The sequence below is a fragment of the Perognathus longimembris genome, chromosome 1 (assembly GCF_023159225.1).
Source record: "Perognathus longimembris pacificus isolate PPM17 chromosome 1, ASM2315922v1, whole genome shotgun sequence".
Lineage (NCBI taxonomy): Eukaryota > Metazoa > Chordata > Mammalia > Rodentia > Heteromyidae > Perognathus > Perognathus longimembris.
This window is the reverse complement of record NC_063161.1, coordinates 52,705,442-52,733,232: the sequence shown is the minus strand read 5'-3', so window position 1 is coordinate 52,733,232 and position 27,791 is coordinate 52,705,442. Positions and strand designations below refer to the sequence as shown.

At 53.1% G+C, this 27,791-nt stretch overlaps 1 protein-coding gene and 1 long non-coding RNA gene across 2 annotated transcripts in view; one reads left to right on the top strand and one right to left on the bottom strand.

The window, feature by feature from the left end:
• The window catches only part of Fignl2 (fidgetin like 2), a 27,065-nt gene extending 4,490 nt beyond the window's left edge, over positions 1–22,575 (bottom strand). Inside the window, exon 1 of the mRNA XM_048364180.1 lies at positions 22,404–22,575. The gene's annotated coding sequence lies outside the window, so the exon portion shown is untranslated. The remainder of the gene's footprint in view (positions 1–22,403) is intronic.
• On the top strand, positions 22,326–27,791 carry LOC125364590. The gene is made up of 4 exons (XR_007213537.1): positions 22,326–22,428; positions 25,136–25,197; positions 25,497–25,644; positions 27,647–27,791. It is a non-coding gene; the product is annotated as an uncharacterized LOC125364590 (long non-coding RNA).

Genomic DNA, 27,791 nt, shown 5'->3' with positions numbered 1-27,791 from the left:
CTCCAAAGATCAGAGGGGAGGGGCTGGGAATATGGCCTAGTGGCAAGAGTGCTTGCCTCATATACATGAAGCCGTGGGTTCGATTCCCCAGTACCACATATATAGGAAATGGCCAGAAGTGGCGCTGTGGCTCAAGTGGCAGAGTGCTAGCCTTGAGCAAAAAAAAAAAAAGATCAGAGTGGAGGGGTTACCTGATATCAAAGGGCAAAGCCACAAGAGGTATGGCCACAGGGTCATGCAAAGTAATGTCAGACCAACCCAAGGAGTACGTCTTACATGCAACCCAAACCGAGTTGGGCTGAGTTGGGTTGGTGTTGGGGTTCATTTCCTTGCTTTTCTTTCTGGTTACTGCTCTCAGGGCCTTGGCTCCTTCTAGGTAAACATAGAGGAAAAAGGCTCAACCTGAATGATGGCATTTGCCTTGCGTATATTACACGAGCCATACCGGGGAAAATGGCAACCCTCTCTCAGCAGACAGATACAGTGCAAACAGACCCTAGCTCTGGAACTGCCCACCCACTCTCCCTTCTCTCCCCTGCACCACAGACCCACTGCTGCTGCTCCTCACTGCCATGCCATGTCCTCCACTCCCCCGGTGCTGGCCTCCAGCAGTCTTCTCAGATTCTCACCCATAAGCCAGCCACTCTGGCCTGGCCATCATTGGGAATGGTCCACATCAGAGCCTGTGAACCTCATGAGCCAACCTGCAACCCTCTACGCAGCCTTCCAGCCTCAGCCTCACTCAGTCACTTGTTCAGCACTCGGCCCTGTCTGAAGAAGGGAAGCTCATGCGTGACACCAGCCACGCCATGGGTCCTGACCATATCATCGGTGTCTATTACATACATCACTTTAGGTCATTCCCCCCTCCCCATTTTAGCCAGGGGAATAAACAAGCCTTTTGTTGCCACCTTTATGTATCTAAGGCCTGTGCTTTACCTACCTTGGCCCTTGACTCCATCTGGCCCGGGCCAGGACCTAGTCCAATCAGTTATCCCTCCTCCCTGCCAAACAGTGGCTCCTCCCATAGCAAGTGCAGTGCTCTCCCATCTCCAAGGTGGCCTCCCCTGTGTGTGCGTCCTTGTGGGAGGCTCCCTGGTATGTCCACGTGTGCACATGGTAACTCACAGGTGTTTCCTGACAGCCCATATAGAGGGTGCTGGTCCCCCACCCTCCACCTCCTGCAGGAAGATCTTCAAGGAGGAACCCCCTCCAGAGTTCAGCTCACAGGCACACTGTACTCCTCACTCCCCCTAGATCAGCTAAACTGGAGGCAAGGGAAGACCTAGAATTTGAGGAAAAGTGGGGGCCTGGTTTGAATCCAGGTGCAGACACTATATGATTCTGGGCTCACTGAATTTCAATTCCTCCATCTGTCAAAGCATAATGACTATCAGGATTTTAAAAAATATTCAAAATTTATGGTCAAGCAGAGGGTACAAAGTAGTACAAAGGAAACCCACCCTTGCTCAGTGATGCCAAACAAGTCACCTTCTCTCCTTCTAGGCTGAGAGGTTTCCTGCTATCCTGATTAAAAAAAAAAAAAAAAAGCAGCCCCAACCACACAGGTGGCCCACATCTGTAATCCTAGCTACTCTAGGAGGCTGAGATCTGAGGATCAAGATTTGAAGCCAATCCAGATAGTAGCCAGTTAACCCCCAAAAAGCCAGAAGTAGGAGCTGTGCCTCAAGTGGCAGAGTACCAGCCCTGACCAAAAGAGCTAAGGGACAGTTCCCAGGCCCTGAGTTCAAACCCTAATGCACGAGCCCTTAAGCCTTTTCCCCAGCTCCCAACTCTGTGCTATGCCTAGATCACTGCTGTTATCCCTATTCTATAGAAGAGATGGAGGTACAGAGAGATGAACACACTTTCAAGGTCCCACCACTATTCCATTGCTGACTCAGGAGTCAAAATCCAGATCCTAGACCCTTGCCAGCTAGGCCTGTCAGCCCCAGCCTTTTGTTCCTGAGGCCAGAAGGGAGAGCCCTCACCGAATAGCCTCAGCTCCTTTATTCCGGGCTGCGTGAGCCTGTCCACAAGCCTATAACTGTAGAGAGCCCCTTCCAACCTGGCAGAATTTACATCCTCCCCTGGCAAAACAGCACAAAGAGAGCTCTCGCTTTCCCTGTGGATATGTTTCTGGGCTAGGCAGACAGTTCCTTCTTGGAGCTTGACAGCCTTCTCTAGTGGCAGTTGAGATTGGGTAGAGACAACACCTTCATTTCCACAGCTGACTGACTCTACCCACAGAACACAATCAAACTTACGGACAATTGATACAGAAAGGATTACCAGATGTAAGCATAAAATAATTCCTAAAAGCCCTCCTCCCAGTTTTAGGAAGTCTTTTCCCCTTGCTGAGAAATGATTCGGCCTTCACAACTGAACAAAAACTTCCTGAACCCACTGTGGCCACCATCTTGCACTCGCTCTCCTCCCAGGTGCATCAGGAACAGCACAGGTAGTGATGCTGCCCCCCTCCGCCCCTACCCCGCATCCTGCAGCCCACACTAGGCTGTCACTGTGGAAATGGGCAACACACTCAACCTCCTTAAGCTCTACTCTCCTCGTCCATCAATGGAGACAGTTGACTTCCCAGGGTAGTAGACCTCAAACTGCTTTTCACTGAACCCCTAAAGGATTTGCGCTCTGTCTGTCTGTCTGTCTCTCTGCCTGTCTGTCTCTCTGTCTGTCTCTCTGTCTCTCTCTCTGTCTCTCTCTCTGTCTCTCTCTCTCTCTCTCTCTCTCTCTCTCTCTATATATATATATATATATATATATATATATGCTGGGTGCTTGGTGGCTCATGCCTGTAATCCTAGCTACTCAAGAGGCTGAGATCTGAGAATCATGGCTGGAAGCCAGCCAGGGCAGGAAAGTCTATGGGACTCTTATCTCCAATTAACCATCAAAAAGGCCAAAAGTGGAGCTATAGCTCAAGTGGTAGAGCTCTAGCCTTGAGCAAAAAAGCTCAGGAACATTACCCAGGCCCTGAGTTCAAGCACCAGGACTCACAGTATAGATAGATGATAGACAGATGATGATGATGATGATAGAAAGATAGATTTTTTTTTTTTAACCACAGGGAGGAATGGGGATGGGATCCCAACCACAGTGCCAGCGTGTACCTCCAATCCCCAAGGTCCCTTTTCAGATCTAACAGAAATTCTAATGGTGGATTCTGTTACCCATGGGGGAGGTAGAAGACTGAGCCAAAAGGCAGTGAGGGGGTAGGGTAGAGGAGGGGCAGCTGGACAGGCAGCTCCAGGCCTGTGTGGAGCAGGGGCGGATGCCCCCTTCTGGGCAAGCCTCCTCTGGTCCCATTATCTCAGCCTGGACAAAGGGGCTGGAGTGGAGAATCCCATTGTGGGGCCTCTGCACAGAGATCTCATTAATCTATTCACCAAGGCTCCCACAGGCCTTTTGTCCCAGGCTTTTTGTCTACAGCTTACAACGGGTGCCCTAGGGGGTCTGCAGTCCCTGGCAGCGCTTGACCAGACCTGTGCCCCTCCTCCGAGCCCCACTCCTCATGCCACTCCCCACCTACTATAAAAGAAAAGAGTGACCAGGGGACTCTGGAGGACTGGTCACCTGCCACAGCCCTTGTACACACCTCAGGGGAACCTTCTGTCCCAGTGCTAGGCTAGCGAACAGCCCTTGACAGAACCGGACCCACAGGATCTTGCCTGAGGCGGCTCCCGGGCCAGGGCCAGGCCCTAGTGTGGGCAAGACTGCATGTCTAAAGAAGGCCAGAGAGGGGAGAGAGGGAAGGAATGATGTTGTCAAAAAAAAGATGTGCTCTTTACCTGACTCATGTAGCTGTAACCCCTCAGTAGATCACCTCTATAAAAACAGTATTTTTTTTAAAGAGAGAGAAACCAAATAAGAATGCCCGAGTGGTGGCTGAAACTGGCTTTCTGCAGGTGCACAGTCTCCCAGCCTCCTGGGATGCCAGCCCCATGTGCCTGCTGTTAGAGTGGCAAGATTGCATTACACTGGCCGATGCCCACCAACATGAAGCTAACAGAAGATACGGGGGATGTGGTCCATAAGAAAGGAAGGGCAGGGGCTGGGAATGTGGCTTAGTGGTAGAGTACTTGCCTAGCATGCACAAAGCCCTGGGTTCGATTCCTCAGCACCACATAAACAGAAAAGGCTGGAAGTGGTGCTGTGGCTCAAGAGGTAGAGTGCTAGCCTTGAAGAAAAAGAAGCCAGGGACAGTGTTCAGGCCCTAGGACTGGCAAAAAAAGAAAAAAGGAAGGAAGGAAGGAAGGCCAGAAAGCAAAAGGGGGAAAGGAAAGGTGGAAGGGAGGGAGAGGGAATGGGGAGATACTGACAAAAAAAAAAAATACAGAATTTGCTAGGTACAGTGCAATCTTGCCTGGGAGACAGGTATTGAAGATCTTCATTTGAGGTTAACCAGGGCAAAAAGTTCACAAGATCCCATCTCAACCAATATGAAAAAACTGAGCTTGGTACACACCTATCTTTCCAGATACCCAGGGAACATCTGGATCCAGGCACTGGCCAGGGCATAAATGAAAGGCATGAAAAGTAAAAGGGGCTAGGGCTTGGGCTAGTGGTTCACGTGGTGGTAGAGCACTTGCCTAGGCAAACCACAGTACTACCACCAACAAATAAAAATGAGAGATGGGGGTGGAATACAAAATTTGAGTTAGGAGGAATAAATCAAGCAGTCTATTGCCCATTATGGTGACACAGCTAACAATACATACTCTACACTTGAAAATTGCCAAATAAATATATGAGGTGATGCTCACATTGTCCAATCTAACCATACATGTACACATATCAAAGCATATGCCCCATATAAATATATATAACTCTTAGCTGTCAATTTAAAAATACAGTTTTAGAGCTGAGGGCTGGCAACTCACACCTATAATCCTAGCTACTCAGGGAACTGAGATTCAGAGGCCCACAGTTTGAAACCTTAGACAGAAAAGTCTCTGAGACTCTATCTCCAGTTAACCAGCAAAAAGAAAAAAACAGAGCTGGAAGCATGGCTCAAGTAGTAGAACACCAGCCAAGCAAGCATGCGAACCTGAGTTCAAACCCCAATACCACCAAAAATAAAATGCAAAGTCTCAAAATGAGAAAGAAATCAGTTTCTTTTAGAACACAGACAACTCTTAGTTTTTGGTGCTAATGAAGAATCACAGGAATTTAGTTTATAGATGTTACTTTTTTTTTTAAGGTCTATAGTATAATAGAAAAAAGAGAGAAAAAAAGAAACTGGCACTGGTGGCTCATGCCAATAATCCTAGCTGTCCAGGAGGTTGAGATCTGAGGATCACAGTTCAATGCCAGCCTAGGCAGAAAAATCCACAAGACTCTTATCTCCACTTAATCTATAAAAAGCCAGAAGCAGAGGTGTGGCTCACATGGTAGACTTGATACCAGACTTAGAGATGAAGCCAAGCAAGAGGGTGAGGCCCTGAATTCAAGCCTCAGTACCAGAACAAAGAGGGAGGGAGGGGAGAAAGAGACCAAGAGAAAATGCTGACAGTTGAGGCTGTTTGGGGCTGTAGGAAGCAGCAACTCTGGAAACGGGTCTGGACAGCATGGGTGTGTGCATGCCTGAGTCCCTCTGGCTTGCAGCTCTGAGAGAAAAGAAAGGGGCACACCCCCATGCCAGCACTCCCATTCACTGAGCCCCAGCTCCACACAGGAGACACGGCCAGTCCCAGAAAGAGGGCCTCTTCCCTCTGGGCCAGCACTGTCCACCTGCACAGTGGTAACAAGGCCCGGATGGCCAGCAGCAGACCTCTGAGGGGAGATCTGCCCTGATCCTACCTTCTTTCTAGGCTGGGACAAGGGTGTAAACTGTGCAGCTGCAGAGAGGATGAAGAAGGGACATAAAGAGAGGGGCCAGAGGCCACGTGCCCGCTGTCGCACCCCTTCTTCTTTCAACACTCAAAAAGCATTCTTCTCTGGCTCTCCCCTGTCCTACAGCACCAATTTCCTCCTCCTCTCAACTGGACTGGGCTCCCATCAACCATAATACAAGATGCTGTTATTACTCCCCGTTGGGCAGGGAGGGGGAGGAAAGATGCTGAAACAATCTCTTGATCTCACTCCAATTCCATTCTCTCGTGTTGCCCCCATTCCCCTACCAAGAAAGCCTAGGTGTTGCCTGTCAGTTTCTGATCCCTCCTCTCGCATTTGCTCTGACTCCCTTGAAGCAGGTGTTCGCACCCAGAATTCCACCCACCTGTGGATTCACCTCCTCCTTCCCACACATCATCTCATTCAGTCAACCACCTCTTCTGGAAACATGACCGACAGGCTCTCTGGCCTCCCTGCTTCTCCTCCTCAGCTTCCCCAGCTGCCCTCCACATCATCTGCTCCATCTATCTAAGGCCTGGCCTCCAGCCTGTTGCCTTCCTTCCTCCCCACACACTTCTTTGGATAAGTGCGGCCCCAGCATTGACCATGGCCCCTTCCTAGACAGGGTTCTGCAGCTCTGTTCACAGGCAACCTTTGTGACACCTCCACTACAAGGATTTACTAACTAGCACAATTAACAAGTCCAAAACCATGTAGCAAACTTCTGGCTTCCAGCCCTTCCTCCCCTCTGTCTCTCCATCATAGAAAATGGCTGCTCAAACAGAAACTTGCAGTCCCTGTCTCTTTCTCTTTCTCACATCAAGCTACAAATCCCACCAGCCTGGCTCCAAAATGTGTCCAAATTAAATCACTTCCTCCCACTTGAAAGATGTATCTCTCCCAGCTCTGACACTGTTTTCTCCTTTATTCGCAACACAGAATCCAAGGGAGATCCTTCATTGTGCCATTCTCCTCTCCCCAACCCCCATAAGCTTAGTGGCTCCCACCACACTCAGATAAGAAGCCCAAGTCCTCAAGGACCTGGCTGACCAGGTCCCAGTGAGCCACTTCCCATTAGCTCTCAATCTCACCTGCCCTCCCCCTCAGCCATGCTGGCCCCCTGACATTCCCCCTCACCCCAGAGACCTTGCTCTCTATGCCAGGAGCACTACCATGGCTCCCTTACTTCAGGCATTTACTCAACTATCACCTCACCTCAAAGACGTCCCCTCAACCCAAGGGCCTCTGTAGCACACGTCCTGCCTGACCAAACTGTGGTCTTCCTGTCTGGACACCCACTTGGCATTCCCTGAGAACAGGAGATTTGTTTTCATTGCTATGTCTCAAGCAGTTAGGACAGTGCCTGGCACAGAAGAAGGCCTTTCTTTTCTTTCTTCTTTTTTGGTGCCAGTCCTGGGGTTTGAACTCAGGACCAGGGTGAGATCTCTGAGCTTCTTTTGTTCAAGGCTAGCACTGTGTCACTTGAGCCACCAGCTCTACCTCCAGCTGTTTTTGGTGCTTAATTGGAGATAAGAGTCTCATGAACTTCCCTGCCCAGGCGGGCTTTGAACCTTGATCTGCAGATCTCACCTTCTTGAGTAGTTAAGATTACAGGTGTGAGCCACTGGCACCCAGCAAGGTCTTTTTCCTTCTCTTTTTTTTTTTTCTTCAGTGGTGGTACTGGGGCTTGAACTCAGGACCTCACACTCTCACTCAATTTTTTGGCTCACAACTGGCACTCTACCACTTGAGTCAAGTTTCCTCTTCCAGGTTTTCACTGGTTAATTGAAGATAAGAGTCAAAGACTTATCTGCCTGGGCTTCAAGCTATGATCCTCAGAATTCAGTCTCCTGAGTAGCTAGGATTACAGGTAAAAGCCACTAGCACCTGTTTTACACAGTAACTGCTTAACAGACTATAAGACAGATAGATAGAGGGAGGGATGAATAGATGGATGGATGGGTAGGTAGATGGATGGGTGAATGGATTGATAGATACAGCCAAAGAGACTTGAAACTGCCTCTCTAGCCAAATAAAGAAAACATCATAGTGACTCAATTCAAGTCCATACAAGACAAGAGAGGAAGCCAGGGAATGGCCTCAGGAATGGGAGAGGAAGAAGGAACCTGTAAGGGGGGTTTGTCTCTGGTAACACCAGAAAAACTGCGCAGCCTTAACCTGACTGAAGCCAGACAAGGGCACCCATCCCAGGACCCCACCAGGTCCCCTTTTTCTTTCTTGTCCTCCTCCTGTTCCCCCCTCCCTTAGGCCTCTGAGAGAAGACAAAAAAAAAAAGGCGATGGAATTCCCATCAAAGGCCATGGACACATGGTAAAGAGATCAGGGCCCTTGGGACCCAGCTTCCTAGAGGCAGTGAGGCCTCCCCGCCAGCCCGGCTCCTCTCTGGGGTGGGCGTGGGTTGGGGGGGGGTGGTCCTGGCCTCCTCATATGTCAAATGCCAAGCAGCAGGAGGTCAGCCTGAGCGAAGCTGGCCAATCTGGACTGTGTGTGCACACAGGCGCAGGGCAAGGCGGGGGAGGGGCAGCACAGAACGCCCTGCCTTGTGTCCTCGGTCAGGGCCACAGCCAAGCTGTGACCATCTGTTGTGGTCTTGAGAGGCCAGGCCAGGGGCTGGCACCCTTGAGGAGTAAGCCCCTTCTTCCTCCCAGCCTGCTAGTGTTTGCAAAAACTCCCACAGTCACTGTTCAGTTTCCTCCCCACCAGATAGCCATCCCTCTCCCTGTTTTACACAAGAAATGGAGGGCCCAGTCTCCAGGCACAGCCGCCCATCCATCCCCTGGCAGCTCCGCTCGGGGCAAACCCCAGTCACCCGTTCTTCAGGAAACCTTCTGTACTGACATTCAAGGAAGTTCCTGCAATGCCTCCAATTCTAGAGGCCCTCAGCCACTTCTTCCCTGCTGGAGTGTCTGCTAGTGGCCCAGAACTTTCCATGGGCAGTTCAGAGACACCCCCAACCCCCAGACACAGGTAATCCCCTAGCCACAAAGGATCCATACATCTCCTTTGGGACAGCCTGGAGTCCCAGCACAGCATGCCTGACAAAGGCCCAAGGCCACACAGTCAGGGAGGGACAGGGATGGTATTTAGACCTGAGGGCATTGCACACACCTCTGAAGCCAGCCTCTGATCCTGACTGTCCAAATGGCAGCCGTCAGCTTGGTGTGACCTTTTATATTTAAATCCATTAAGATTTTGTAAAATGAAAGCCTGGCACTGATGACTATAATCCCAGCTCCACAGGAAGTTACAATCTGAGGACTGCAGTTTGAAGCCAGCTCAGGCAGGAACGTACGTAGACTCTAAATCTCCACTTAACTACCAAAAAACCTGGAGTGGAGCTGTGACTCAAGTGGTAGAGCACCAGCAAGCATAAGGCCCTGAGTTCAAGTCCCAATTCTATCTCTCTCTCTCTCACACATACACACACACACACACACACACACACACAAAATTCAGTTTGTCAACTGCGGCATTCCAAGTGCTCAACAGCCACATATTGGCTGTCACAACAGAACATATCCATGACTGAACATGGAAAGTTCTACATTATGATCCCAACTCCCAGGGCTCAGCTCTGCCGTGGGGTGTTCCTGGTTCCCAACCTACTACAGCCTGAGTTTCCTCTGGAAGTGCAGCAGAGCCCTCCTTGGGCTTCAGGTGGCCTTCCGCAGGATGGACTCTTTCTCAGGCTCCCCAGGGTAGTTTTTCAGCCACACTGGGCTCCAGCTTCCCTAAGATTCGGGCCTGGCCTCATTGGGGCCGGCCCCTTCCCCCCAGCCCATGGGGCCTGCCAAGGGAAAGGAGAGGCAGGCTGAAGAGGGACAAGGTAGGACAGAGCAGTTTGTCATCTAGCTCTCTGGGCTGTGCTTCCCTCCCCCTTCAGCTGTTCCACACCCCTCCCCCACTCTGCCCACCATCCTCATCCTCATCCAATCCCAAGGACAGATGGGGACCAGCGGGGAAGAAGAAATGTGACCACAGTAAAAGCATTCTGCAATAGTTAAGGGGGGCAGGGGGATCACAGCTGTGTCCCCTGAGGCCTGGACAGTCCTTCATGTCCAGCCTTGATGTCTGGCCAGGCCTAGGCTAAAATGAAGCTCAGTGGGGAAGGGGAGTACTGAGGAATCCTAGGAGGAAATTTAAGGATCTGTAGGTGTGGGATGATTCAAGCAGATACCACCCCAGTTAAATATGGAGTCACCCTTCTATTCATTCATTCATTCATCATTTGTTCATTAAGCTCCAGCAGCTCAAGATGGAAAGGTGGACAGGTGGGCTCCCTAACCAGCTTGACAAGCAGGGACATGGCTTGTTCTTGGCTTAATCCTCATTCCAGGCTGGGTGAAGACGCTTTGTCTCTGCCCAGTGGTCTGAGCAGGATGATACTACGCAATCTCCCAAGCAGGCATGCAGTGTGTGTGAACACACACACACACACACACACTCACACACACCCCAGCTGCTACCACAAACTCCTTCCCATGGTCTCTCTGGCCAATCACAGCCCTGAAGAGTAAGTCCCACTGTCTGGTGCCCCAGGGAATGTATTAGCACATTTGAACCGCTCAACCTGCCACTGACAAAGCCTAGGGCTTTGGGAAGACCACAGCAGGAAGGGTGGGGGCCTGTGGGGGCCTGGCCTTCCCTCTGCCTCCCAGGGGGAAGCTCAGAACCAGATTATGCATTCTGGGGCACAGAGGAATTTGGGGGCCCCAGCTCTAGCAGTGAAGAGCAATCCATAAAATCCCAATTTGCACACTCACTGAGCAAACAGCCTACCTACTACCACCCTGGAGGGTTGAGGGGAGCTCCCAGATCTTCCCCAAGCCTTTTCTTTTCTTTCTTCCTTTTTCCTTTTTTCTCCTTCTTTCTTTGTTTCTTTCTTTCTTTTTTTTTTTTTTTTTTTTTGGTGCTAGTCCTGAGGCTGGAATTCAAGGCCTGGGTAATGGTTGTTACCTTTCTTTACTCAAGGCTGGCACTCTACCACTTGAGCCACAGTTCTACTTTGGTTTTTGGTGGTAAATTGAGGGCTGGAAATGGGAATTAGCGGTAGACTGCTTGCCTAGCATGCACAAAGCCCTGGGTTTGATTCCTCAGCACCACATAAACAGAAAAAAGCCAGAAGTGGCACTGTGGCTCAAGTGCTAGAGTGCTAGCCTTGAGCAAAAAGAAGCCAGGGACAGTGCTCAGGCTGTGAGTCCAAGCCCCAGCACTGGCAAAAAAAAAAAAAAAAAGTCTATAGACTTTCATGCCTAGATTGGCTTCAAACTGTGATCCTCAGATCTTCAGCCTCCTGAGTAGCTAGGATTATAGGTGTGAGCCACAGGCAAGCAGCTTCTCCCCTATTCTTGAAGATCCTAGGGTGCCTGGTGCTGGAGGACTCCCAACATTTTACACAAGACTCAATCCTACCCCCCATGGCTCAGGGCTCTGCCTGGGCCTCCTCTGATCCAGCAGCTCTGGGCAGGGGGAGGGGTGGGTGCCTCGCATGGTAGCCACCTTTGTCCACCCTCTGTGAAGCACAGCTTTCCCCCACAACCCCCGCTCTTGCACCCTGGGGCTACCAGGCCTGACTTCAACCTCATCAAAGCTGCTAATCACTTTTCCAGCTCAGAAGCCCTCCTCTCCCTGCCCCCTTCTTCCCAACAGCCCCGCTCTGCTCTCTCAGGACCCTTCCTGTGGTTTCAGTCTCAGCCTGGGAGGCACTTCCCCTGTCCACCCTGACTGCCTCCTCATGCCTGCCTGTGAGGCCAGCCAGCCCACCACGGGTCTCCTAACCCAGGTCCTCTCCCTGTGGCAGTGGAGGAAGATGCATCAACCTAGCTATTATCCACAAATTTGCCTCCTGCCTAAGTTCTGGGCAAGAGAATACCATTCTGGTTAGCAAGCTTTCTCTCTTGAGCCCAATAGTAACTGTGGGGAGTTCCAGATGACCAGCCAAGCACTTCTGGAAGGGCTGACAGCCGAGCTGCATGCTGCCTCGCAGCTGCAGGAGATAGGCCCAAAGGAACCCTCCCACGTTCACTGAGGCCAGGAAGAGTGAGGGCGCCCTGGCACACTGCCCCTCGGGCTGCCTTCAAGCTCCAGTTGCAGCTAGTTGGGGACAAGGCAGAAAGGGACTCAGTATAAACCCTGACTCTGTGCTTCCCACGGGGCTGGGGGAAGAGGGACTAGAGCCTTTCTGTCTGTCTTCCTTGGCTATTCTCACTCCCAGGACACCAGAGCCCACTGTGGGCTGAGTAAAGGCAGGTGTGTGAAGGCCAGCCGGAAGCCCAGGAGCCTCCCTAGCAAGCTTGCTGCCACATGGAGGTTGGCAGCCCTTCTTCCCTCTATGCCCATGTATTACAAGGATCGGGCTCTGATTGTTAAGATGGACAAGTGTCAGGAGGGCAGTAGCCCTCAAGTCAGCTGAGGGCACCAATAAGGGATTTGGGTTGGCATTGACACTAAACTGGGCTCCTCAGAAGCTACCACACTACTTTAGCCTAGGAAAGCTATGAAGATGGGGTGCTCCCCTGGCCAAAAAAGTCTCCAAGGAGACATATACAATTCATAAGCTGCCTCCTAGACCCAGAAGATGGCTGTCTCGCAGGGGTAAGCTCCCTGACCCGCTGACCATTGCCGAAGATGCAGTCTGAGACCCAAAATACAGCTTCTCCAGGTGTCCCATTCAGACTCTACCACCTGACCTGTGGCATGAGACATCGATCCTCAGTTTCTCCTCCATTAATAGAAAAGGATCCCCACCTCCTGTCAGTTTTTGTTTTTCCTCCTCTACTGAAGATTGAACCCAGGGCCTTGAGCATGCTGAAGAAGTGCTCTACCACTTGAGCCGCGTAAGTATCTGTCACTTCGAAACTGCCCAGGCAAGATCGTATACATGCCCCTACTTCAGGGCCCTCTTGAGAACTAGCAGTGCCCACAGCCTGTTCTCACTGCCCTTTGGAATTCATTTATTTTTTGCAGTTGTGGGGTTTGAACTCAGGGGCTGAGCTCTTTTGTTCAAGGCTGGTGTTTTGAGCCACAACTCCACTTCCGGTTTTTGAGTAGTTAATCGGAAATAAGAGTCTCATGGGGCCTTTTCTGCCTGAGCTGGCTTCAAACTGCAATCCTCAGATCTCAGCCTCCAGAGTAGCTAGGATTACAGATTCCAGGTGAGAGCCACCAGCACTCAGCCCTTTTGGAATTTTAATGCAAGACCTAGGAATTTAGATGAGAATCTGCAGGGTCCTTTGAAGAACATGGAGTCCTCAGACCCGACCCAACGTGCCCCAGGAAACTTCTCTGCCTTCTTTTTCCAGTGTCTATCTGTCCACCTAGGCTAGGAGTATGGATTCTGTAGGTCTCCACCTCTTATCACCCCCATGCCAGGGGCCTATGAGTTCCACTGACATTTGCTCTGGAGTGACACCCCACAGTCAGTCCGACATCTGAACTCACCGCCTGTGCTCCCTGTCCTCCTACTCCTCCTTCCTGGCTGCCAGAGAGATCCAGCTTTCCAAAACACCAAAGCCACTGCCCACTGCCCACAGAGGACAGGGACCTCTTAGCAAGGCCCCAGAGCTGCCTCTCTCTCCTGCCTCAGGCTCAGATTTTGCCGTTCCCACCTCTCAGTCACCTCAGTGCACTCTCTGACCTCATGTATTCACGCTGCCAGGCTTCTGCTTCCTTGGTCCAGAATGCCTTCTCTCCATGTGCTGCAGCAGGGACACTCCCAGAGTGGCATGTCACTTTGAGTTGGGAGGCCACTGTTGACTTCCTCTTTGGGGTCTGGAGCAAGTCCCAGTTACATCTGCCCTCCCCCACCCCCCACTCCCACACATACCCCCTCCGTCAGTCTTGGGGTTTGAATTCAAGGGCCAGGTGCTGTCCCTGAGCTCTTTTGCTTAACTATAGCATTCTACCACTTTGAACTGCGATCCTCAGATCTCAGCTAGGATTACAGGTAGTACCCTGCTCCCAGTTACTTCTGTTCTCCCACTTGAATATATCTCATTGATAGTTGATGGCACTTGTTAAACTGGACTCTTGAGTTCCTGGCCCTGCTCAGCCGCCTCTGCCTTCCCTGGGAAAGGCTCTGCACAGGTGAGCAAGTGGGCAGTTTCTGGCCCAGCATCCTTTACTGCCTCCTGCACTAGTCCTTACCCTCCCTCACCATCTTCCTCAATACAAAGGGACAGACAGACCAGGGCTCACAAGCAAGGCTGATGAAGACTTGTTTTATGAAAACTATTACTTTTCTACCATGCACACAGCCTCTAGAGTTGCCAATGCAGAAAGAAGAGTCAAGAAAAACATTTGTAAAAGTGTTTCATCTGTGCTGATACAATCCTGGTACGGTTTTAGGTAAGGGATGTCCTTGGATACTGGTACCCACAGAGGTCCCGCAACCAGTGTCCGGAGGCTAGAAGACAGCTGTAATTGCATGACGGGGGTAGGGAGAGGCTGCTCAAAATTGAGTCTTACATGCTAAGCACAAAAATCTACCATGGAGCCACACCCTCAGCTTCTAGTTTTTTTTTTTTTTTTTTTTTTTTGCCAGTCCTGGGCCTTGGACTCAGGGCCTGAGCACTGTCCCTGGCTTCTTCCCGCTCAAGGCTAGCACTCTGCCACTTGAGCCACAGCGCCGCTTCTGGCCGTTTTCTGTATATGTGGTGCTGGGGAACCGAACCTAGGGCCTCGTGTATCCGAGGCAGGCACTCTTGCCACTAGGCTATATCCCCAGCCCTCTAGTTATTTTTTTAAATTATTATTTTACCTTTTTAAAAAATGACGTGGGCTGAGAATGTGGCTTAGTGGTAGAGTGCTTGCCTAGCATGCATGAAGCCCTGGCTTTGATTCCTCAGCACCACATAAACAGAAAAAGCCCGAAGTGAAGCTGTGGCTCAAGTGGTAGAGTGCTAGCCTTGAGCAAAACAAACAAACAAACCAGTTCCATCTGGGAAGTCTTCAGCCTTCATGAGACACAGGTGTCAGCCCCAGAGCCCAGAAGGTTCTCTAGGGCGCCACAGTGACCCCCTGCCAAGTGACCTCAAGTCAGTTTGGGTGACAATGTGGCCTCCAAAAGGCGTTAAAGTGACCCTATTTTTCTGGTCTCAAACACACTACTTTATGATGGGGTATGTGAGACACGCCCCACACAGGGAGCTGGACCAAAAGGTGAGGAAACAGGCCTAGGCGGCCACCCTCCCCAGCCCTGGGGTGCTAAGCTGAGTCACTCAGCTATGCAGCCTGGCCGGTCCACCTAGGTGTGAGTGGGCAGGGCTGTCCTCAAGGGGATAACCCCCACACCTGCAGAGCACAGGGATGGAGGGAGCAGGAAAAATAGGGGGAGGAGGCCAGGCAAGGCTAAACAGCCACAGCCACTCCCCTGCCGACCTGATCAGGGTGGGAACTCAACCAGTCAGTCAGCCCTCACAAGAGCAGGACAGCATTCCCATGTGACAGATGAGTAAACCAAGGCACAGGTCACCAGGCAAGGACTGAGGACCACCCATCCAGGATGGCTGCCTCCAGATGCTTCTCTCCCTCCTATATGAGCTGTCATTCTTATTTGGCAGCTAAGAAAACAGGGTATCCATTGGTGCTGGTGGCTCATACCTGTCAGCCTAACTACTTGGGAGGCTGAGATCTGAGGATTAAAGGTTGAAGCCAGCCCAGGCAGGAATCCATGAAACTCTTATCCCTAATTAACCAGGAAAACAAAACAGAACAACAAAAACAAAAAACACAGAAGTAGAGACATAGGTCAAGTGGTAAAGCTCTAGCCTTGAATAAAAAAGCTCAGGGCCAGTGTCCAAGCCTGAAGTTCAAGCCCCAGAACTGGCATAGAAAAAAAAAAAAAAGCATAAATGCCATGCTGGGAATGTAACCCGGTGTAGAGTGCTTGCCTAGCACGTGCAAGGCCCTGGGTTCCTCCCCAGCATGGCAAAATGAAAAAGAGAATGAATGAATGAATGATAATATGGCAAAAGTGGGCCATTGACCCTGAAGTGGGCTCTGGGTAGAATGAGTGTGGCCTTCCCCTCCGTGGGTCTCCACATTTGTCCAGGATGAAGGCCCTCGACAATTTCCCTCAAGAACCACGGGCCAGAGAAACTTGCCTGTGAATGACCCAGTGTACAGCATGGGACAGCAGCAGGAAATGCACCAGGACCTCTGACTACAAGGGAAACGCTGTGTGAGAGGAGCTGGATGGAAAAGGAACTTAAAGAAGGCACAACTTAAGGCTGTCCTTTCTTTCCCCATGGCTCTGGAGGGAAGCAACACCTCCCTCAGACTCCTCAGCCTGCAAGGGTCAAACAGGGCAGTGAGTCGCAGGTGGACTGGCCCCAAGCAGTGTCCCTTGTCCCAGTTTCCTGCTAATCCCAACTGACATAGCCTCTCCTCACACACAACAACCCTAGGCCTCCACGGAGGCAAGGCTGGGCCCTCCCCCTCATAGTTTCTACACTCCAACCTGTCTTGTATACACACATTCCACAGCTCTGAAGGTGTCTGCCCAGCTCAAATCCCCTGAGTGGCTTTCTTCTATTTCAGGAATCAGTGGTACTGAAAGTGGAGCCTGTTCCTCTCCCTCTTTGGTGGTCCCCAACATCCTCTAAGTTTCTGGAAAGTGATACCAAATTAAAAAATAATAAAAGGAAAGGAGAGCAGGCGCCAGTGGCTCATGCCTGTAATCCCAGCTGCTCAGGAGGCTGAGGTCTGGAGGATTGTGGGCTTGAGGCCATCCTGAGCAGAAAAGTTCTCTAGACTCTATCTCCAAATAACTAGCAAAAAAAAAAAAGCAAGTCTGGAGGTGTGGCTCAAGTGATAGAGTGCCAGTCTAGTAAGCCAAGGCCCTGAATTCAAACCCCAGTATAGTGGATGGGGGGGAGGGGCAGGGAAAGGAAGAAAGGAATAAGTAAGGAAAGAAAATGAAGTTTCAGTTTTCCACATGAGCAGGAAGTAAATGTCTCTACCTTGGTACTACTTTGCCACAGGCACCTAACATGAATTGCGGTGGTCAAGCCCTAGGTATTTTATTCAAGTAGCAACCAATCATCATCATTGTTATAGTGCTGAAGTTTGAACTTGGGGCCTTAAGAGCCTCAGGGCCTGGTACACAGATGTCCAGTGGGTATGGGGGAATGTCAGGGGCCCAGGAATCCCAACCTCTAGAACCTGGCAGAGGTAGAGACAGGGCCCCGTGCAATATAAGGGCTGGTAGGGAGATGCACAGCATAGGTGGGCTGAGAATAAAATATAGCCTCTTTATTGTATCCTTGATTAATCTCAGCATTGGGCAGGAGCACAGGAGGGTCTAAGCCTATCTGGGCACTGAGAAGAGACCGAGGGAGGGGTACTTCCACTTCCCAGAATCCTGCAGGCAGCCAAGCTAGCCTTCCTCTCCACCCTCTCCTGAGCCCTGTTCTCTACCTGAAGCCCTGACTCTCCTTTGGAGAGGGCTTCAAAGATGACGTGGCCCTTTATGGGAAGAACCTTCATACACATGCTCTTCTCTTTTTCCTACCCTGGGAGGGGGTTCATTGGAGTCACTTGTTGAGGGTTACCCTGATTTGTAGCAGGCACAGTCAATGCAGCTCAAGGCTTTGTCCCTAGAGTGTGGACGGAGACTGATCATCATGAAATGGGATTGGGGAAATGAACTTAATTCTCCCACTCCCTACCCCTAACCCCCAAGGTGAATTCTAAAACAAGGCTGATTCTCCACACTGCAATACAAAAAAAGATGGAAGCTGTTTAGCTGATTCCCATTGTAGTCCTTTCCTTGGTGTCACAAACCAGAGAAATATCACTGCAGCAGTCAGTCATAGCCCTGATTTTTTTTTTTTTAATGCCAATTGTGGGGTTTGAACTTAGGGCCTGGATGCTGTTCCTAAGCTTTTCCAGCTCAAGGCTAGCTAGCACTCTACCAGTTTGAGCCACGCCACTTCAGGTTTTCTGGTGGTTAATTAAAGAGTTTCACAGAGATTTCTGCCTGGGCTAGCTTTGAACCTTGATCCTCAGATCTCAGCCTCCGGAATAGCTAGGATTACAGATGTGAGCCCCCAGTGCCTGGATGGCTCTGAATATTTTGACCTATGTTTCTTCACAGTCCCTACAAAGCTAGTCACTCAAAACCAGAACTCAGATACCCACTTACCAGTCCCTTTGAATCATCACTAGGATGCTTATTCACAGGATGCCTTTCTTAGTCCTCTTCCTCCATATGATGGGGAGTGTTTAAGAACTATGTAAGTGTTAACTGAGCTACCAAGATCCTTATGAAAATGCTTCAAAAAGAGCTAAGTTTTCTTGCCACTCATTTTTGCTCCTGGAGAACAACGACAACAAAAAAATCCCTGCCCAGCCTCTCTCCAAACCACACAGTTAGAGATGGAATGGTCATCCCAACCTTGACCCAGGAAGTACTTTCCATTCGAAGGTTGGCCAAACAAGCAACCCAGTCACCTACTCTTGGCATGGGGTTCCTGCCACTAAGGCCATGGAGGGAGCACTGAGCAGAGGCCAGGTGATCTGGACAGCTCTGACCTTAGCACCTCAGAGGGAGCTAAATTGAGCCTCTGGAAACAGAGTACCTATGGGCTTCCAAGCCCAAGAACTTTCTAAGTTAGGAGAACACAAGGCCCAGCATTGATTAGTACAGATAACTTCCTTCAGTTTCTGAGGGCTCAGTAAATTTAAAAAAAAAAAAAAGCCATGCACTGGTAGTAATCTTAGCTACTCAGGAGATGTGAGGATCAAGGTTCAAAGCCAGCCTGGGCAGGAAAGTCCATGAGACTCTAATCGCCAATTAACCACCAAAAAACCAGAAGTAGCGCTGTGGCTCAAAGTAGGAGAGTGCTAGCCTTGAGCAAAAGAGCTCAAAGTCAGTACCCAGGCCCTGAGTTCAAGCCCCATGACCAAAAAATGAAAGAAAACTAGGCTGGAAATACAGCTCAAGTGGCTGAGCAGCAGTCATGAGAAGGAAAGTCAGCTGAGCTCAAGGCCTTGAATTCAAACTCATGTACTAGCAAACATAAATGGGTCTAGGACTTTCCTTTTTTCTTTCTTTATGCATGCTGATGAAACCCAGGACCTGTGCTTGCCTCTACCAGTGTACCAGAGTGCTACCCTAGCCCCATGACCCCGAAAATGGTAATTCTAGAGGCCCTTGTCATCCCTAGGACTATTCCCTAGGACTATTTTATCGCTAGGGCTATTTTATCCCTAGGGTTGCATTCCTTGCCTCCCACCCCTGTGATTGAGATTGAACCCAGGGCCTCCTTCTGTGCTCCACCATTGAGTTAAACCCGAGTTCTATGCCTTGCCTCTTTGGCAGCAAGGAAAGCCTTAGGATCCAAAGCCACATAGCCTTGTACAGCCAGTATCCTCATCATTACCACACAGCCCCCCACAAGAGAACAGGGCCAACCCAAGGTTAAGATAGGGGAAGCCATCAGTACATGGGGTGATTTCAGCCAACTGGTAGGGAGGGTTCTCTCCCCACCAATAAACTACAGGTGCACTCAGCCTTGTGCTGCTCTTTCCCAGACACAGCCCCGGAACCTCACGAGCCAGGTTCCTTGCTTCGTTAAACAGGGTAAAGTCATTAGCTGCCAAAGTTAAGAAGAGGCACGGTTCTGCTAGAAGACTTGAGGAGGGAGGGTGAGGGAAAACCCTCTCCTCCCTGCCCTGTTGGGCTGACCAATGGTGGAGGGAGGGGAGGGGGGGGCTCCTAAGGGTCCAGCAACTGCCACAGTAGGCGCTGGTAGTGGGGAGTGGGGGAGTCTTGGCCCAGATAATAAGCAATTGTTAATGTGATCCATATGGATTCTGACTGGCCTCTCTGTTTAACAGGATGATAATGGCAGGGAAAGAATGCTGGTCTGTAGGAAAGAGAAGGGGCAAAGTCCTCCCCAGACTTGGGAGGGGGGATCATGAAGGAGGAGGTAGAGAAGGAAGAGGAGGAGCAGCAGAGCCACTCAGAGGACTCCACTACTCAGAAGAGCAGGGCTACTTGTCTGAAAGTGCAAGGGCTAAAGGCCCTTACAAAACCCCTTCTCTCAGACAACAGACATTTGTAGGGTACCCAAGGAATGGCAAGCCCCATGGGGCAAGGAGTAAGGGGCAAGTATGTGTCCAGTTCTGGGCTCCCAGAGGCAAAACCTAGTTTAGACTCAGCCACAAAGGCGGAAGGGAAGCACAGGTGCAGAGCTGGGGGACTGGGGAGGGAGGGGCAAGTGACAGGAGCCCAGGGGCTGTGTGGAAGCAGCTCTGGGGATGTGTGGCATCTGAGCTGGGCCCTGAAGAATGAGGAGGTTGTGCAAGACAGGGACAATGGGGAAGGCATTTGGCTGAGGGAACAGCAGGAGCAAAGGCAGAGAGGCGTGAAATTGCGTGGAGAGCCTGAGATATCAGCAATAAAGCTGGCCCAGGCAGGGGAGGGGAGGGGACTCTTGATCCATAAAATGCTGTGGCCATGGATGGTCAGAAGGGAGGCAGGAGAGGACTCTGGGGTCTGAGCCACACTTCGGTCTGGGCCTGGCTCCCCTGCCTCCCTCCAGGCTGGACAGAAACTGCCCAAGCAGGGCACTCTGTTGGCCCAGGCCACCCCACAGTCAGAGAATCAGGGCAGGGTATTGAAGACCAAACTCATCACCCTTGTGTTTCAGCTCCTTCTCCTGGGGAGACAGTGGACCCCTGAAGCTTGAGAACCAGAAGCAATTCATTCTCTCTCTCTCTCCTCTCTCTCTCCTCTCTCCCTCCCTCCTCTCTCTCTCTCTCTCTCTCTCTCTCTCTCTCTCTCTCTCTCTCTCTGTCACACGTGCACACCCCGCCTCCCCCCTCCCCCCCGCCTCCGAGCTAACCTCCCTTTGGCCTAAAAGGACCCCAGAAGATATTACAGCACTGCAAGAGGGTCACTTCTGGCTGATTCTAGCACCAATGGATTCGAGTGGAAATAAATGAAATGGTGTTAAGTATGGGAAAGGGGGATTTATGAGGCCTGTCACCCCGTTCAGCACCGCCAAGCCAGCAAACCCCGCCCCTTCCCTCGCCCACCCCAGGAAGTCCTGCCCCGCCCCCCGCCCCCCGCAGCTCTCCGGGCTACCAGCGACCAGCACCGGGCTCCCTGTTCGCTGCACATTTGCGGCACTGAGCTGTCCAGCCTGTCCATCCTTGAGAGGAAGAAGGGGGGGGGGAGCCCAAGACGCGGTGGAGAATGACATCTGCTCCCGGCCTGAGTGGCTCAGGAAGCAGACCGATTCCCTAAAGATGCTCAGGGGGGTTCGAACTGGACTCAGGAGAAAAGTCCAGGACTCCCTCTGCAAGGTCAGAGTCTTTGACCCGCAGCGTCTACCAACCATCCCACTCCAAGACCCTGGGTCCCAGGAACCCAGAAACCCCAACGCTGTAAGCCTCACAGTGGGGCTATAATCAGGTCCCCAACTCTTCCCTGGGATTGGGGCTAAAGGCAGGCGGACCACAACACAAACATTCTTCCGTCCTCTATTCTCCTCCAAATTAGGTATCCATGGAGACAGGGCCGGCAGCCTGACAGCCTCACAGCCTAATCCTGATTTAGTGACCGTCCCTTTAACAGCCCACCCACCCGTCCACCCACCCCTGCGCTCCAGGCCGCCGCGGGGCACCGGCTCCAGGCCGCTCGCCCTCCCGGGCCCGCGGGGACGCCGGAGCACTGGGGCCGACGTGTGCGGAGCACCTACTGCGTGCACGATCCCCGCGGAAGGCCACGGAGATCTATCCAGAGGCTCCAACGCGGGCATCTGTGCGGACCAGGAGCGGGCCCCGGGAGTGGGGAAGTTTAAGGGGTTCTTCAGTGAACTGGAAGCTTGGCGGGGGGCGGGGGTCTCCCTGGTAGCTGCTGGCCAAGGGAAGCGCAGCTCAAACTCTTGAGATGGGGGAGCCGGGGGCTCTGCCCTCCCGGGTCAGAGGAGAAGGAATGGAAGGCCCTGCAGGCTGGGGGCGCAGAGACCGAAGTGGCCTCCTGTCACTGCCCGGTGGCGATGCGGGGGAATCTCCGGGCCGGGAACCCAGCCCCCACCCCTCCTTCGCACTCTGGGGCCGCTGGACAAAGACCTGACGGAGTGGGAGGGGCCTGCGGGCCGGCCCCGGGGCTCCAGCCCCCGGAGCCTCCCGAGACCCGAACCCGCAAATCCCGGCTCCCAACACCACCACCCGACGCCCCCTCCCCGCCCCCGCCACACGCACAACCCCGCCGACTCCCCAAAGCCGCCTGGGCACTTGGAGGGGGGCGGCGAAGTGGGCGCCCGTGGGCGGCCGGGCAGCGACCCCCGCGCTGCCCCGCACCCCTCCTCGGGAAGTGACCCCGGGCTCCCCCGCACCCGCTCGGGGCTCTGGCCAGTCTTGCCCTCCGACCTCCGCCTAGGTGAACCCCGCGACCCTCCCTCAACCCCCCTCCCTCTCCGGCTCTGGTACGGGCCCGCGCCCGCGGACAAAGCTCCGGACACCCCGATCCAATAGTCACCACCCCCTGACCCCGGCCGGCCTGGCCCCGAGACCCGTACCTCGGCATACCGGCCCGGGTCCTAGGTGAGTGTGCGCGGCCTGGGGGGGCGTCCGGCCCAGGGGCCGGGGCGGGGGCGCGGGCCGGGGGCGACGAGCCGGGGCTGGGGGGCAGCGGCGCTCACCATCCTGGAGCCGCTGCTGCTGCGGCTTGCTGCGGCCGCCGCGGCCGGGAGCGGGACTGGGCAGTGGGGGTGGCCGGACAAGGGGCGGCCCCGGCTCCCCCCGCAGGCAGGACCCCCACCCCCCGCCTCCCCTCGCCCGCCCCCAGAGCCCTCCCTCGCGGGCCCGCGCTGCCCTCCCCTTTTCCCCCCCCCGCCCCTCCCTCCACCCCCGCCCGCCCCGCCCCCACCCTCGGGCCCCGCCCCTCCCTAGCCCCTCCTCCACCTCCCGAGCCACGCCCCCTTCCCCAGCCCGTCCTCGCACAGTGCCCCGCCCCACACCTGGCCCCGCCCCTCCCCGGTGCCCGGGCCCCGCCCCCATGCCCGGGCCCCGCCCCGCCCCCATGCCCGGGCCCCGCCCCGCCCCGCTTCGCGGGCCCCGCTCCCTCCCCAGTTCTAATATAAATTAGCCACCGAGGGGGTGGAAAAAAGAGCAAATGACCCTGGGTGTGGAGAGCGGCCTTGCGTGCCCCGCCTTCCCGGCCGGTGGAGCGGGAAGTTCGGCCGGGAAGGCGGGGAGGCCCCGGCTAAGCTCCGGGCCGCCGAGCGCGTCCGCTGGGTGTGAGCGGCTTCCTGGGTCGAAGGTTAAAGGGGAGGGCGCGCTCCTCTCCTGGACCGCCCCGCCCCCTGCCCGCGGGGCATCCCCGGCCGCGCTCGCCCGACGGCCCCTCCCCGAGACCCTCCCCTCCCCCGGCACCCCCAGGCCCCAGCCTTCTTGACTCATGGTCACTTCCCCGCCCCAGGGTGGCCGCGCACCCACTGCGCGCCGGACGCCCGGCCCGCGAGTGCGGGAGCGGCGGGCGGAGGGCGAGCCCCGGACGTGACTCAGGAGGGCTTCCCCGGGAGACGGCGGGGACGCGGCCCGACCTCCTCCCCGGGGCTCGCTGGGGTCCGGGCACGCTGCTAGGCTGCGCAACCAGGGCCTCCTTTGTGCCCAGCCTCGGCCCAGGGTCTGCGGCCTCCCTGCCTCGGTGGATGCGCCGAGCCGTGCGCCCACACCAGAGCTTCTGTGAAGACCTGAGCGCCCGTCATCCCACCCGCTCCGGTTCAAAGCCAGCCCCGGCAGACTTGATTCCAATTAATTACCAAGAAGGCCAGAAGTGGAGCTGTGGCTCAAGTGGTAGAGTGTATGCCATAAGCTGAGAAAGTCAAGAGAGGGCAAGACCCCGAGTTCAAGCCTCAGTACACACACACACACACACACACACACACACACACACACTCACACTCTTAAAAAAAAGAAAGAAGTCTTCAGTGGACTTAAAGGCCTGAAGTCTTCTTCCTCCGGAGGCTATTGGGGGTCTGAGTTCAGCAGGCCCGAGAGCCCTGCCGCACTGGGAAAGGGAGCCCGAAGGCCCTCATATTTTTCCTGATTTTTCCCCCCTCTTTCTCCTCCCCCTCCCTCCCCACACGGAAGCAACACCAAGAAGATTCTAGAACTCACCAAAGTCAGAGGGGGGTTCCAGCCCTAGAATTTTCCCTTCCTCTCTTCTCTCTACTCCACATCCCCGGGCTGGGTGCTGAGGCAGCCCCTGGCTTTAGCATGAGAGGAGACTGAGAATCTTGTGACACACACCATCCTAGCTGGGCAGAACCCCTAAACAGAGGGACAATCCCATAGTAACAAAACAGGAAAGAGCCCCTTGAATCCAGTATTTCCTTACTGATGGTGTAGCTGAGACCCAGAAAATAAGTACCATGCATGGATCCCACAGCAAAGCCCCATCAAGAATCTACTGTATTCTTAGCACCTCTCTGGCTCTCCAGGGACCAAAAACTGGCATTAAAGAGAGAGGCCAGCCAAGTGCTGGTGGCTGGTGCCTATAATCCTAGCAAATCAGGAGGCTGAGATCTGAAGATCCTAGCTCAAGGCCAGCCTGGGCAGAAAAGTCTGTGAGACTCTTAACAACAATTAACCCCCAGAAAACTGGAAGTGGAGCTGCGACTCAGTGATAGAGCTAGCCTAGTCGTCCCCCCCCCCCCACACACACACTTTTTTTTTTTTTTTTTGCCAGTCCTGGGGTACTGCCCCTGAGTTTCTTTCCCTCAATGCTACATTCTATCACTTGAGCCACAGTGCCACAGTGCCTTTTCTGTTTATGTGGTGCGGAGAAATCAAACCCAGGGTTTCATGCATGCTAGGCAAGCATTCTACCACTAAACCACATTCCCAGCCCCTGCTAGCCTAGCCTTGAGCACAAAAATTCAGGACAAACACCTAGGCCCTGCCCCACAACTGACAAAAGAGAGAGAGAGAGGTCAATATGTGTATGAACCCAGGTCCCTCAGCCCCACAGATGGTGCCAGGACACCATGCCTAGTACTGCTCCAGGAAGTCCTTAAAGGCTCAGAGTAGGGGTTGACAGCAGTGGCTTGGACTGAGGGGACCCAGCTTGAAGGAAGAGATCGCTCACCTGGCACGGAAATCCAGTTCAGCCTTCTTCCCCTTGGGGCTGGTGGGAAGGAGAGGCTGCTCTAAGGAAGGCGTCATCAGCTACTGGAAGGATGGCTCAGTACGCTACAGAGGCCTTTGCTGGACTCCGCCAGCTAAGGTAAGGTCCTCCTCTTGGCAGGACTGAATTGTTCCTGGACAGACGGCCATGGTCACATTCAAGGGTTTATTTAGCAGATAGGGGTAAGACTGATCACTTCTCCCCTCCAACCTCATCCTGTCCCAGGGCTTGGGCAATGAAGTGCAGCTACCCTTGCTCTGAGCTCATTAAAGTCCTGCTAATACATCATCAGGCCTCCAGAGCTGACAAACACTCAGTCCTGCCAAATGGCCCTTCCTCATATCTCCACCTCCGGCCCAAGGGCGGGGCCCTGGGGCCTACTCTGTGGTCTCCAAGCTGACCCCTCTCCTAAGTGCCCCGAGGCAGGGGATCTGTGTCCTGAGAGCCCCCTGCTGAGGTCATTGTGATCATCTCACGGCAGGTCAAGTGCCTGGCAATGGATTGGATAATAACAGTGGCAATGATGGCTAATGCGTGGCTTCTGAAGGAGCCTCAGTCCTTTTTTAGCTCTTTGGTTTGCATCACACTCCAAATGAAGACTCCCACCCCCCATGTTCCTGGCTCAGAAGGTAGGAGTTGTGCTTGAGTTTATAGCTGCTGGGGTGGGGGAGGGACGTGCGTGCCTGTGTGTGTATGTGCACGCGCGCGCACATGCACATGCACGTGTGTGCTCTCTTGTGCATGTGACTGTCCTGACCTAGAGACTTGCCATGAGACCTTTCCAGACACACAGAAAAATAATCGCAGGGAGCCAGAGAGAAGCAGCTTTAAGGAGGGAGAATTAGGAAGGGAGGGACAGAGGAGCAAGGGGGGGGGGGCAAGAGGAAGGAAAGAGAAAGCTCTGGGGAAGGATGGGGTGGAGAGGAGGAAGGAAGAAAGAAATGGAAGAGAGGAAGAGGAAAGGGCGGGAGACATCTCTTTGTGGTTCTCTGGCTGGCCACTCAGGAGTCGTTGTGGGCAGGAAAGGAAGGAAACGCATCCAGGCTAGTGGCCTGGGGTGTGTGCCCAGAGCATACCACACCCAGCTGGCTGCTGCCCGGCTGGCTGCACTAGTTGCCGCTCAGCTGCCATCCCTACAAATGGAGGCCCAGCCTCCTTGTTCTCACTCAATTGCCAGTGTCTCTCCAATGCTGAAAATCCCAGTGCTGTCTCCCCTCAGCCACAGTCTGTGTCTGGGCCACTTGGAACACGGCCCGGAAGCCCCTGGAAATCTCAGAATTAGGAAAAGTCCCTGCCTCATATCCACTTCTGTGTCAGGCCACCCAAGATCTAGAGGAAGAGCTGGCTGGGGTAAGCAATCAGCCCCCACTTTACCTCTAGGACTGGACACTTGGGGACCCTAATATCCCACATCCAAAAATCCTCATCTCAGCCAGGCACTGGTGACTCACTCCTGTAATCCTAGCTACTTAGGAGGCTGAGATCTGAAGATCAAGATTCAAAGCCTGCTGGGGCAGAAAAGTCCGTGGATTTTTATCTCCAATTAACCAGTGAAAAGCCAAAAATGGAGCTGTGGCTCAAGTGGTAGCTTGCCAGCCCTGAGCAGAAAGAAGCTAAGGGACAACGCCTAGGCCCTGAGATCAAATTGTAGTACCTACTCACCGCTTAAGAAAAAGAGACCACGCTTGAATAAAGCCTTGCCTTGCCTTGCTTTTGCATTTCGGAAAAGAAAAGAAAGAAAGAAAAGAAAAAGAGACCAGGTTCCGTCCCAAGAAAGGAGAAAAGGGTTGCCACTCACGGTGGCTGCTTTGTCTGCTTCTTCCTTAACAGAATTCAGAAGAATTCAAAATAATTATTTGAGGGTTCTCCCCTCAAGGAATAGAATTTGTGTTCCACCCAGGAATAAATTTTTTAAAAAACAAAACAAAACTAAGAGACAGCACCAGGCTATAAGTACATGCCCCAGTAACAGCACGTGTGTGCATGCGTGCGCGTGCGCACGCTCGCTCACACACACACACACACACTGACTACCCATTCCACACTATGTCCTGCTGTTGGTCTATAAACAGAAGCTTACCAACCCACTCCTATCCTGCAGCCCATACTCATCATTTTAAATAACAGTCTCATTTCTGTATTCTGCCTGGTGAACTTGTATTCATCCTTCAGAACCCAGCACAGATATATAGTCCTTTGTGAAAACACTCCAGGGGTCTCCTGCCCACCCACAGCTAGTAGCACCACACCAGGCTCTTCTAAGTCTTCCCCGCCTCTGGGTAGCCAGGACTGAGTCAGAACCCTTAGTAGGGTCCGCCCCTCATCCTGTCCAAAGGCAGAAGATACCACCCGATCCTGGGGGTGCAGGACCCACTCTGAAATGTGCCAGCCCTTCTGGGAACACACTAGGATTCTCCCTTCCCTTTAGCTCACTTACTCATAGCCAAATGGGGAAGTGGGAATTCAAAGAGCCTGCAGGCCCCCTCCCCTCCCTCTTGCCCTCTCAGAGTCTGGGCCTGACCGGAGAGTCTCAGCACATCTGGTTGTACTTAAACCTTCCAGCACTTTCCTCCTCTCTCCCTACACTACCCTAGCCTCCTCCCCTTCTAACCCAGCCCTCCTCTCCTCCAGGATGTCTTCGTTTCCAGGCCCAACAGTGGTATCCATACACTGGAGCCTTTGCCTGAGTCTCTGGGCTGAAGTTGAGGAGTCCATGAGCTCTGCAAAGCTTAGGATGTACCACTTACAGGATGGTCTTGGATGGAGACCCTGTATC